The sequence below is a fragment of the Ornithodoros turicata genome, chromosome 6 (genome assembly GCF_037126465.1).
Source record: "Ornithodoros turicata isolate Travis chromosome 6, ASM3712646v1, whole genome shotgun sequence".
In the NCBI taxonomy this organism is placed as follows: domain Eukaryota; kingdom Metazoa; phylum Arthropoda; class Arachnida; order Ixodida; family Argasidae; genus Ornithodoros; species Ornithodoros turicata.
In genome coordinates, this window is record NC_088206.1 from 64,722,710 (window position 1) to 64,735,781 (window position 13,072).

The 13,072-nt window shown below is 48.2% G+C and overlaps 2 long non-coding RNA genes across 2 annotated transcripts in view; one reads left to right on the forward strand and one right to left on the reverse strand.

The window, feature by feature from the left end:
• LOC135397058 (uncharacterized) overlaps positions 1-13,072 on the forward strand; it is a 113,329-nt gene that overhangs the window by 78,644 nt on the left and 21,613 nt on the right. The gene's annotated exons all lie outside the window — the stretch shown is intronic.
• On the reverse strand, positions 1,775-9,764 carry LOC135398168 (uncharacterized). Its single transcript, XR_010424017.1, has 4 exons — positions 9,631-9,764; positions 9,353-9,547; positions 9,184-9,262; positions 1,775-1,932 (listed from the first exon to the last, which is right to left on the reverse strand). It is a non-coding gene; the product is annotated as an uncharacterized LOC135398168 (long non-coding RNA).

Below are 13,072 nucleotides of genomic sequence, written 5' to 3' on the forward strand. Positions count from 1 at the left end.
ACTTTTAACTTTAACAGTTCAATCACCTTCTCTCCCAGGGGGTCACTACTGTACCAGAACTGAACTTCTACCCTCGTTAAATCTTTTTCTCTACTGATGGTATATTTTTAATTTTCCTCGTCTCATTTTACCTACCTGCCGCAATGGAATGAAGATAGACATTAGAAAACTATTGGGTAGAGACAGTCATTGTACTGAAAGGCTTAAATCCACACAGAATGACGACACACACGCACACAAAAGTGTTTCGTACATGTACCGTCTTTCTTTGTGGTTCAAGCGCTTTCAAGACAATGACGGAATACCAAGAGTACAGTACGTGGTGGACAACATCGCTTGCTGGTGCTCCAGTATGGAGACCAATATGGCTGTTTTCTGGGCACAAAAATTATTATTTACTATCGATAAGTCAACAACGCACGACAAGGCGCTTTGTCGCGTGTGGCTGTTTTACCCCTGTTATCTTAACGCCTGAAACGATAGGCTACGTCTAAGGAATGCTTAGTATCCGCTGACGAATATTAGTTCGAAAATATTAATTTAAAAAAATGCGAAAATGATCAATGGATTGTCTGTAGCTTTGGCGCATGTCCTTGGCATTCTTCATTCGCGGTATGTCGCGGTATGTCGTCTATCTGGCAGTGAAAGCAAACCTTCGTGAACAATTAGTCGCGACGTTTCTAGAAAAGAAAAGGAGGAGGACTGCGTACAGTTGTGTATACGCGGTACAGCTTGAGACAAAAGTTTACGGAACACGGCGTTGACGTATTTCTTCATCGGAGCGGTCCCGTCATACCTGCCAGGAATAGCTTGAATAAGAAACAGGTGACCAGCTGTTCTCTCCATCTTTTAGTATGTGTGTCTGCTCCCGTATGCTGCTAGGGTGCTGCTCAAGTGGAGAAATGTCACATCCCGCTGTTCCGTAAACTTTTGTCCCAAGCTGTACATTGTTCTTACCGTTTTGCGGTTTCCGTTCTGAAACCGCAACAGAAAAGTCTGTCTCCGTGCAGATCGCCTAATATCACGTCTCCTAATATCGCTTTTCAAACCTTGGAATTTCTTCGTCACCTGGTTATCTGTCGTTTGGAATTGCGATTGCAGCGATGACAAAAAAACGCGTTTTCCGCATCGATTTTCCTGTGCCGGCTCGAATGCCTCGCCACTTTGCGTCGCATAATAGAGAGCTATAGTGCATCGTACGCTATCGCCTTTGCGTACGTAAGCGATAGCGTTGGTTGTTCTGCGCACGTGCAAAACATAAAGAAAGCTTCGTGCATTGCGTAGAACCGTCACGCTATCCCTTACGTACGCAAAGGCGAAAGCGTACGATGCGCTAAAACTCTTTAAGGACTGCGCCACATTTATGGCGCTGCGTTATTATTTTTTTTTTTGGGGGGGGGGGGTAAGAATGTACGTTAATCGTGTGAGCAAATAGCGCGTGCCATTGCAAAAAAAAAAAAGAAAAAGAAAAAGAAGAGACGATTAAATTGCTGCGTACCTAGTAACAGGCTCTCATGTCAAACTGGTAGTGACGTTCTGGTATTCACATCTGACGCCGCCGAAAAGTTGAAAAGTACGAAGAATGGACCTACAGTACCTCACAAACCCGACACAAGTGCTCCCACTCATGGAGGAACGTACTTGTTACCTTGGCACGAACATGCACTTGGAAATTGGAAGACGGCCACGGAGACTTGAGTGTACTTTTGGGAGTAATTTTCAGAAACTCTAATGAGGTACCTCAAAAATATAAAAGCAACAAAAAACGCAGACGGTGGTGGAAAGCGCAACGTCTTATCTTTATTATCACTGGTTATTGTACTGTAAAAATGGCATATTCTTCAAAAGAGAAACCCAAAGAACATGTGCTGTCGTCCAAAGGACAACCACCATGCTTCGCTTGTCTGCTACCACTTTGTAATTAGAGGCAGCCTGCAATAGAAGGTTAACAAATTCAAAGACTGCTCGTTAGGAAATTACATGAGGTCACTATAAGAGTAACCATCGGGAACGAGATTGGCGATGAGGGAAACTGAAGGGTATCAGAATTCGTCAGGTGACGAATTCAATATATTCTGTTTTTTTTCTTTTCTATAACCAAATCCAAACTCAAACTCTCAAGAGGTCCTTCTCCGCGTCAGCTATTTCTTTTGTGGCTTATACCAAGTGAAGTTAGTTAAGGTTAGGTTCGCGCATTGAAGTCACGGAGTTCCGCTATGCCTCAGGCATGAATGTCTTTCCCTGGTTAGCTGGCTACAAGTTGGCTATACAAAGTTATGTTAGTCCAGGTCGGGTTTATGCAGCTCAACAACAGCGTGACGAGACAATAGTGACGTCATTTCCTACTGATATCGCTCCCGATGTCTTCTTTTATGTTGAACTTGTGGTTCGCTCCTGAAGTTAGAGTACGTATTCAAGAAGTCATGTACCCCATGCAAATCCAAATGCAATCGTTGCGTTTGCCGAAGTGGTTGCCTCTCAAATTTTTACAGTAAGTTTCGAACGGCATGCAGTGTCCTCTTGTGGTGTTGAAATAGTAACGCGTTGTTCTTCCCCCCTGTCTGCGGCAGCGTGACGGTGACGGTTTCTCTTTCTTGCAGACAGGATTCATGGCCAGTTCTCACTTGGCGACGGCCGACGCGGCGTCGTGAACGGACGGCGGAAGTAGACGGGCATTTCCGCCGCCCCGTCAAGGCGCATGATTTTCATGTTCCCACCACAGTGGCATTCCGTCGCCCAAAGCAGACGAAAACTGAAGAGGCGTGGCCTTTCTCTGTCATCTTATTGGTCGTCAGTGTATCGTTCTCGCCACCTCTCGCCGTCGTCGTGAAAGAGACCGGCATGGCAATTTTTTTGGCTCGACGTCTCTCCTCTTCCAACGCCGGAAATGCACGTCTATTTCCGCCGCCCAATCGCGACGTCGCGTCGGGCGTCGTCAAGTGAGAACTGGCCCTCAGAGGCTCTGAAAGGAATGCAGATGGTTAGGTGTAGCGCCATTATATCATACCTGCTTTTATTACCGGGAACGTAACGAGCATTTAAAGTAATTAAAACTGCGGAGCCATTTGGACGGGTCGCTCAGACACCCACTATTGTTTCTCTGCTGCAGCTGCAGGGAACCTTAGACCTGTCGATCACCAACGCAATTATCTCTTCGTAGATTTGATACCAGCTCCATCGATCTCTTTGGATGCGCTAGGTCCCAAGAAACCGTCTTATAGAGCATGTCATACTGTATCGCTGGTGCTTCTCCGCGTTCGTCATAAGCAGGGTTCCGAGTTTCCTGACCGATCAAAAAAATAAAAAATAATAATAATAAAAATTAAAAATACAAAAAAAAATACACTGGTAAAATTTTGAGTAATTCGGAGTTTCCCGAAAGACCCCGCTTTGGGGGTTCGAGTAACCGGGAACACAAACAAGAAAAATAATTTCCTAATATGTTGTGTCCAGAGTTCGTTTGCTTTTGTGTCGAGATTGACTGGCATTGCCGGTTAACAGGACCCGGGACAAGGATGTGTAGCTCTCTCTACAAAATCCAACAATCTTTCAGTTGGCAATGCGGAAGCCACCTTTTTGACGCGGGCGGGGCTGCATCATTTTCTCTCGGCATTGGAGTCACTTAAGAGGATATTCGACATAAAGACATTTTGAGGTCATTTTCATCGTTTCCCTTAGAAAAAGTCCAGCGTGTAAGCTTTACCGTTCCCTTTTTCTATGAATCGTGCCGCAATGCAAGAGCAGACGCCTGATATTTCATTGTATGACGGAATTCCCTCTCTGCAAAAACGGGAAAACATCACTCCACCAGAACCAATGAAGACGCGACCTTGAGAAAAGAATGAGGCGCCCGCGCGGCCGCCTCATAGGCGCTAACCACATGGAGCGTATTTTAGAACCCAAATGGGCCACCGTTGTCTCTGCCGAACCGCGCGGAACTTGAGCAGAGCTCTTCCAACCGCAAGCGACGGATTCTCAGCGGGCGTGGTTGGCATGGTGAAGCGTCGGCTGCCTGCTTGTGAGCGCGGTAGTGACATATATACGTACATACTAGTTGCATTGTAGCTATGCTGATGAAAACACTGAATGCCATCTGTTTCTACTTTCGTAAAACTTCGAGCTGTGAAGATATACGTCCTCTTTTGTGCACCCGCGCGTCCCCGAATCGCTTCCTGCTTGGCCTATAGTTCCAGCTGGTCATGTTCGTTGTTGCTTGTCATGATGCTAAGAACAACAACTGTATTATGCTGCTATGCTTGCTGCTATGCATTTATGCTTCTAGTCGCTTGCTTTGCTTCGCGATATTAAGTAATCACAGTAACATAATCAGACAGAGTATACATGACAGTGGCGATCATGGGCTGGAAGCAACAGCGATAAAATGTGACAGCCAGGTTCAGTCACATTCCAATTTCAGTCACATGCAAATACCCGAGACGTCAAACCGTGACTCAGGTAATCAGTCATCGTAAGCGCATGACACCATGAAGACAGGCGACACACACACACGAAGCGTACTGTCAAAAAAGTTTATTGACTCACAAATATATTATTTAAAAACTCGCTAAAATTTTCTTTGTCGATTACGCCATCGACGGAAACGGCATCAATGCTCACCGTTCTTCAATAAGTATAAACACGTTTGCTTAAACATATGTAATTACACTTGCGAGTTTTGTCCAGAATAAATGATTCGTTACGTCATTGTACTGGTCCATCTTCACGTTCCAAGCGTTCAACATCTCCGTACTCCACGAACCGGGCAGCCATGTTTTCCGTTTATGTGCCGTGCTCGCCGTGCTGTAGCTGTAGCGTGGGCACAGAGGGCGGTCACGTGCACTTTCCTCTCGCTGCTGACTGGCTGGCCCGATTACGTTGCGCTCGTCACTGCCGAAATTTCTATCCCGCCAGATATGAGCGTTTCGGCTGTGTGCCCATTGTTCTGCCGTTCGGTGGCACGCTCCGCTTGAATTCTGCTGGCAAATACGCTCCATGCGGTTGGCGCCAGAGTTAAGACTTGGGGGGAGGGGAGGGGGTGATGTTGGTGGAAGGTGTGGTCAGTCTGCTCTGTAGTAGGTGGCTCGGTGCACCCAGGGGAGGGAGAAGTGGAGAGTGTGAAAAGAAGGAGCGGAGAGATAATGGTGGCACAGGAGATGGAGGGGGCCTGTGCTAACCCTCTTGCTCTTTGACGGCGACCCGCGAATGGCAAGAGTGTCCACACGCGAGGCACCCGACGTTCACAGCAATCATCCGCCGGAAGCTTCCGTTTATGCAATGGTCCACTGAAAATGGTGGGCGCCCAAACCACGTGATCTCCACTCACAGCGTCCCCGAGCTGCAGCGCGGGAAAAAAGCTGGGGCCCAGTGCGCATGCGCAGACCGACCTGCTTTCTCAACCTCCTCCCCCTTCTCTCCTCTGGTTGTTCGACTCTCCTCGTCCCCCCTACCCCCCCCAGCCTCGTCCGTTTGTCTTCGGCGATTGCTGCAGAGCAACGATCATGCTGTCCCAAAGCAGACAATCAAAAAACGATGGTGTACGACAAATCAAGTTTATTTGTCCTCGGGAACTGCCTCGAAAAAGCTAGAGTACATATCTTTTTACGTCTTATTGTAACAGGCTTCACTGGAGCTTTAGGTGCTTCGACATCGAAGGGCAGTTCAGAAGCCAATGCTGAGCTATGTGCGTCGTTGTTGGCCAAGGCTGCGGGAGAGCTAAAACAAAACAAAAAATCTATTCATGATTCGTAACTCTGCACGAAAATCACTGGTATGATAGGCAATCGATCTTGATTTCGTATTTGAACACCAAAGCGCACTTGCCACAAATGTTCGTAGATCACAGTGAATGAACGGCTGATACGTGCATGAGGGACAACTAGCATAACCACACATAATTTGATTGGCGGCATATCAGAGACGTACAAGTTACGGCAATGCACTGCACAATGAAACGCCGCTAACGTACCAGTCACAAAAAGTAATCAAACTTGTCTTACCGTTCACTTGCGGTACGTCGGAAAGAGTGCAGACTTCCTCTCTGACGATTTCTGCTTCCTTTGGAGGTGCAGGGATTCCCTGTCATGTTCGTCTTCCTGCTGTTGTGATGATCAGGTGGATGTGCCATTCCGTTCTCACATTAGCAGTTCGCCACAATCTAAATTTAAAGCATTCAAAACCCTCGAACTACCCGCAGCCGTCTGCGTGCACAACGGTTGCAGTCCGAGAGAACACGCGTGGTCGGACAGACGTGATGTCTCCTCCGTCGTTTTTCTTTCTCCTCTGTTCGACCGACCGTTTGGATACTCGCGCCTCAATCAAATGACTCTCACCCAATCAGCGCGAAGGAAACTGACGACAGTTCTTGGAGACCAATGAACATCCAAATATATACACTTATAATGTGCAGCCAATCAGAGATCCCCCGAGCTGGCGCGCCGGTGGCGACAGTATTTTGGAGGCGGTGCGTTTCGCTTTAAAGCCGGTGGCTGCAGCAATCTCCAGGTTTCTCGACGAGAGCGAGACTTGCGCCACTTCCATGTCCGCTGTCCGGCCAGCTGCTCAGTTCTCGGTTTCATGCAACCGGTGTGCTTTCCTTAGCTGTCTTCGATTGGGCTACATTTTCTGATCTGGTGCAAGTAGTGCAACAACAACTCAACAACAACTAAATCATGACTATGGCCTGGGGTGATTCACTGCTTGAGAGCAGTACCCTACCCCATTACACGAGAAGCATGAGATGTGAAATATGAAAATGAAGTTATGTGCTAGTACAACTCGAACTCCCGTCCTCTGGTTGCGCAACGCTGTACGTCGCACAAAAGGAAGAAGCACATGAAAGAAGCGCCAATGGTCCTTGAGATGCAGGGGATGACCCTACAGCGTCTGGAGCAAGCCGGTAGCCAAGAGGAACTCCAAGAACATCAGAAGTCCTCAACGGTGTTGGACATGGCTCTGACATGGGCCAAGAATTGCAGCCAGGTTGAACGTCTGTCGGCTAGCACCACTCAGCTGAGCACAGAGTTGCCGCCTCTCCGTTTCGTAGAGCTTAAGTAGTGCAACGTCTGCCGTTTGACTCAGCGAAAGTGTGGCCCTTGCACTACACTTTCTCGTTCGATTCAAAAAAGTGCCGCAGTAGTGCAGCACAAGTGCAGGAGAATGTTGCACCTCCTTATACCTCCGTGGAGCGTTCCGCGCAACTCAGCTGCAGACGACAACATAGAGGACGCGTAAAATAAAGTACTAAAAAAAATAACATCACGTCCATGATAGGTAAGCCTGAGCGATGGGCAAGACACGTAAACAAACACAAACAAGAAGGCTGAAAACCAGCCTATAACTTGCCTATCATGGAATTTATCCACCAGCCAGCCTGCATTTACGTTATTCGGTCAATTAACATCACGTTTTTTTTTTAAATTTCATTGTCCGTATTCTAACATTTTTAAGCCTTTTGATGGTCTTCCTTCCTCGTCCGTCCTCGACTCTTGCACGTCCTGATATCTGCTTCTTCATCCCCGGTCTTCAGCGCAAGCGTGACCACTCCCGCACCTGTAGCCCTCCAACTCGCTCTCGATTTTCTGCACTCCACGTGTCAGAACCATCGCCAGGTATACACGCACGGCTCAATCACGGCAGACAGCTCGGGCGCTGCATTTTATATCCCTGATAGTGACTTTCAGCAAGGATTTGCCTTCCCTTACCCAATGTCCTCTATGAAAGCTGAACTCCTGGGCATCATGTCGGCCAAAGGTTGATTGTCGGCCACAGCCGAACATAGTGGTAACTGCTTCATAGATGAGTTTCGGGATGCGACAGTCCGTTTAAATGCAGTAGTGTAATTGGGCCATCGTTGGCAGTCTCGCGATCACGTCGTGGCGGCTCTGCTACGTGTTCCCATCAAGCCAGGCACGGACTTACACGGTGGTTGACCCTATAAATATCAGTTTTATACTTTGGTCACCGAACCGAACACAACGTACATGCGGATATGCAATCCGTAATAGATGCGCACGAGTCTTCGTATTAAGCAGCACTCTTTCTACCTTTTTAGGCTTACGAGGGTCGCTCTAGAACTATTCGGGTCCATTCGGTTTGGAAGATTCATCGTGTCGATTCGAAATTGGAACATAGCATTCTAGATTCAGTTCGCAATTAAAACTGAAAAAAAAAAAAAAATAGAAATAGGATGGTGCTTCGAACCAAGCGACTTTCAGCAGCTTAAATCTTCTGGCCGCTCTCTTCACTCCGGGACCATAGCAGAGGAGGAGACGGCCCCCATCTCCCACTCCTTTAGGCTGCCCTGTCTCCATCTGCCCACGTCCGTGCGGCCCTCATAGCCACTATCGCTTCTGCGCGGCTCTAACAGAGTCTCAGACAAAACTCACACATAAAAAGAGCAGGCGACACGGGGACGCCGAGAGAGAAAAGACGAGCAGATGGCGCACATCGCTCTGATATTCTTACGGGTTACAACAGTTTAAACTCTGCTGCTCAACAGTTCGTGTTATTCTTCAAAACCGGTCGAACTGCCCCAAATGCGTTATTTACGTTGTACTTCAATACCACGTGATACGTGTTCGATACCCCCAGGCGGCACCCAACACTTCCCGCAACGGACGTCTGTGGACGCTGCGATCGCGCTATCATCAGTCTCTGAAGTACGTGCGTATATAAAAGACACGGAGGATTGAGACGTGATGGCTTAGTGTGTCATCGCAAAGCCACGTCATACCTGGTGGTACATAAAAACATGGCGCTTGGACGTCTCTTTACAGATCCTTTAACTACTGTCAGCTCGTGGATATGTCGATATTTATTTGTAGCGGCCCGACACGAACGACGAGCATCATCTGCGACTAACCCGCTCGCGCTCACCCCTTTTGGTTCTCGTTCAGTAAATCTTCGCTTCATACAAGGTCCTCAACCGAATGGACCGCCACTTCACCCTGGACTTGAACGGTCGTCAGGACACTGTTTCTGTGGAACGGCTCAAGCCCGCCTATCTCGACCCGCATCATATAACCCTTCCGCAGGTTTCCCTCATCGCCCCCACTCACCCTCCGCGGCTCAAACCCCCCCGCATGGTGCGTTGGACAACACCTCTCGTCTACAGCGGAGGGAAAGTGGTGTAGCGGCACGACGACAACGACGAGCATCGTCTGCGACTAACCCGCTCGCACTCACCCCTTTTGGTTCTCGTTCAGTAAATCTTCGCTTCTGCCCGCGACTGGTTTCCTGTGCGGTCATTTGTAGCATATAGTTCCTACACATTCATACAAACGCAGTCAACGCGTTGCACAAATTCTCAAAAATTCTCGTTCTCACAGACGGTTCGCGGCAGGTGAGTCCTTACCCATACATGTCCGTTTGCAGGCCTCTAATGTCTCGAACTTGTTTCTGCCACCTTCATGTTTGCATCCTCTGAAATTAAGTGGCCAGCAGCGACCGTTGCGGTGGTAATACACTCTGTGAGTCTCATTACAAGTGCCTCTGGGAGGTGAAGGCAGGCTGCAAATGTCTCCTCTGGAACTGCTTTGACTTGCCCAGGCTGTTGCAGTGGGAGTTGGGGAGAGAAGACGAACGATTATGAAATCGAGTAGTACGTTAAATTGAGGTGTTAATTAAACTCACCGGCATTCACCTCGATAAACAGGAACAGGAATATTAGCCTCATCTTCGATACAGCTTAACAGTTCTCTCTTGCCAACGGCATACTCTGCGTTCGTGTCTGTTCACCTGTCCTACGTGCACGTCATTATACGTGCCTGCCGTTCCTAGGACTGTGTAACATTCAATTAGAGTGAGTGCAACAGGGAACGTATTGTTCTCAAAAAGTACATAATTCAGAACATGGAAAACTACAGAAATTCAGAATATATTGTCTGATTGTCTAGCTGATTAGGCTTCACCGGGTGGGCGGCAGGCTCCGGTAGGCTGGCTGTAACAATACATATTTGCCTCAGTTGATAGTAAGCAGTTGTCCTGTCCATTATTTGGTCCGCTCTTCTGTGCGACTGCTTATTTCTACGATGACGTATCGTTACCAGCTACGCCATATGAATACCTTATTGTCTTAATATATATTGTCTCTCAGAAATAGAGGAATATATTGTTATGCCACAGCTGTCGTCTTGAATAGAAGAGCTTTTAAGTTCGGAGCGCGTCGTGATACCTCCAAAGCAAAAGCAATTGATTGATTGACCCCTCTCGTTACCTTAATCAGAGTCAACTATCCACTTGTATTTTTTCAAAATTTTTATTTTGAAGTTGCTGAGGCAAGCACTAAAGAACGGTCTCTCGAGCGCTTGTAGAAGGTCTGGTGACCACAAGGTTCTTCATGCAATCTGTATTCCCTGAGTATGTAGGAGGGGCATTAGTAATCGACCTGACACAGACGAACGTAGCCAATGTGACTGAACCCATGTTACTTTGTTACGTAGTACTCGCGAGTGTAACGTCCACACACTTCGCCTACCGATGTTCCAGTGACAAAAGAATATCCGAAGTTTTGTCATCGAAAAAAAAAAAAAACAACTGCTGATGGCGTCAATTAGAGACATCAATGATGATGACGCTATCATTGCTAGACGCAAGGAGAGTTGCTGTTTCACCTTGGGGAACAGGTGAAAGCCCGATAGGGCGAGATCTGGCGACTAAGGTGCATGGTTAACACAGAACATACAGCCGCAGTATTAACACAGTGCGCGAAGTAGACAAGATGATCCTGCTGTACGGAGGACATAAGGCGTTGGCAACAAGGACAACCATCACCATGCAGTACTCCGCTTTACCGTCTTTTGCCATCCGGCGAGCCTTAATCTCATGTACGCGGCACGTTGGGTTGGAGTGAACTCGGAATTACTTCGATTCATGTGGGGCTTTGCAATGAAGCATCTCCCTCGTGCTGCCGTCAAGCTGTACTCACCAGCAAGGCAAACGAGGGGATATGTTTAATAGAGTGGAAAAAAAAAAAACCCCGGAAAGGTCAGTTAGGCTATTGCCAGCTTGGTATTCCGAAAAAGAAACTGAAAAAGAAAGAAAAAGAAAGCAACTGACAAGAAACAAAAGAAACAAAGGACAGGAAAAGATGAAAGAAAAACAGGCACGCAGTGCAGTGCAGTACAGGCACGAAGGAAAGTTCCAAGAATGTCCAGTCAGAGGGCAGACGCAAGGCCAGAGTCATTTAAGAAGCGGAGCAGGGCTGTGGTGATGGCCCACTGAGTAGGCCGAGGGACGGGACCGAGGAAGGTGGCTATGGACAATGTGTTGCAGCCCAGCTGTATTAGACGGCGACGGAAGGCTTGCCGTTGGGGAATGTGCTCCTCGGAGTGCAAAAGACAGTGAGGAATGTCGACCACCTCGCGACAGGTGGAACACAAGGGGGAGCTGGATTGGCTCATTTTGTAAAGAAGCAATGGGGTGCGGGCAACGTTGAGACTGAGGCGGTGCAGCAATGATTCCTCCTGACGACTGCAGCGACACGCAATGAAAAAGGTAAGCGAGGGGTCGATGGGATGCGCGTCACTGTTGTTGGCGACGGCCTGAGATCTAAATGCTTGGGCACGGTTCTGCACACCGGAGGCGAATAGCTAAATGGCAAGCCGAAAGTGTAAGTGGTGGACGTGCAGTGGCAGACGGAATACCCGAAACACAGAGCAAGTAGAGACTGAAGTCCACGTGAAGTGTGCGTGCAGTGTGCGATAACCGTGCGACAGTGGCTCTGCCGAAATTTTTCGCTGGGACCTGCCTAGGGAACCGCGGCGTCTCATAAAGCCACACGATTTCGTTTTGCACGGAGCTTCTTGTTGTTCCCTCCTCTTGTCCCTGGTATCCCCTTCAGCAGCGCTGGGTTCCTGCACCTAGCACTCTAGTAAAGAACAAATCCATTTGTGCTACTCCTGGCGGACGTCGCCTATCTGGTTTTCAAGACACACGAAGCTGCAGTCCTCAACGGATCCTGACCAAGTCTTCAGAAAACACTCATGCAGTCAAAACAGAGTTAGGACACAGCCTTATGCGATACTTACTACTTTAGGTGTGATGCATTAACCTGGATCATGGTGTCGGAAACGTGTGATTTTTGAAGTGGCAGTTGGAAAAATCAAAATCCTAGTAGACAAAAAGCTGGCGAAGGCACCTCATTTTCACCTGTTTTCAAAGAACAAACGGACCTGCGATATCATGTGAGGTCTTTGGCCAGCGCCTCAATATCAAATGTGCCTCCAAGAACCTCATCAAAATGAAGGAGTGCCTCCAAGGACTGGGTAATATTGTGATGGCGTTCGTTTCACTTATTGTTCGGGGTCGCAAAGGTGTTCACATATGGTGCTGACCACTGAACACAAGTCTGAGACGGAGGAGTGGATGACAGTCATAGCCGCGGTGTGTGAGCGCATTGTCCTAATGAAACCGGAAACTCTGCCGAAGCGTAACGCGTCGATTGGTCGTGACGACGTCCCGCAAGCGATTAATAAGGGCTGTTTTAGTCCGCGGTAGTGGCGTGCTCTTCCCCAAGGCAATCGAAGAAAGCAACACCCAATTAATGTATAGTGACGGTCAATGACGGTCAATGAAGCTTAATTTTACGTCTCACTACCCGAGGGCACCTACCTCACTGCCCCTCCGAATTCCAGAAAACCGTGACCACAACCGCGCCTTTTGATAGAACAGACCGAGAATTCTGGGGCAGTAGGGAGGGAACATGTCTGACCGATCGCCCGACCAATCACGCGGCATACAGACACACACAACACGCTCGCTACGGAAGTCGTCCAGGATCGGTAGAGCAAGCCGCACAAGTACCTCAATTAGCCACCAGAGTGATCGATGCATCTTAGTAGCGGCACCGTGCACAAGTGGCGGTACGGTTTCCAGTCCTTTTGTGAAGTAGACGAGCTCAGTGGCTGATGCTTTTTGGCGATCTTCGAAAGGAGAAGTAGGTTGAAGTTGGATGAGCTGTCAACACGATCGCGTGCTCGTAGATGGTGGGCAAGATAGCCCTGAGTAGGAAAGTTGTCCTGGATGTACCTTAATTAACAACCAGTTTGATCGATGTATGGTAGTAGTGGCGCTT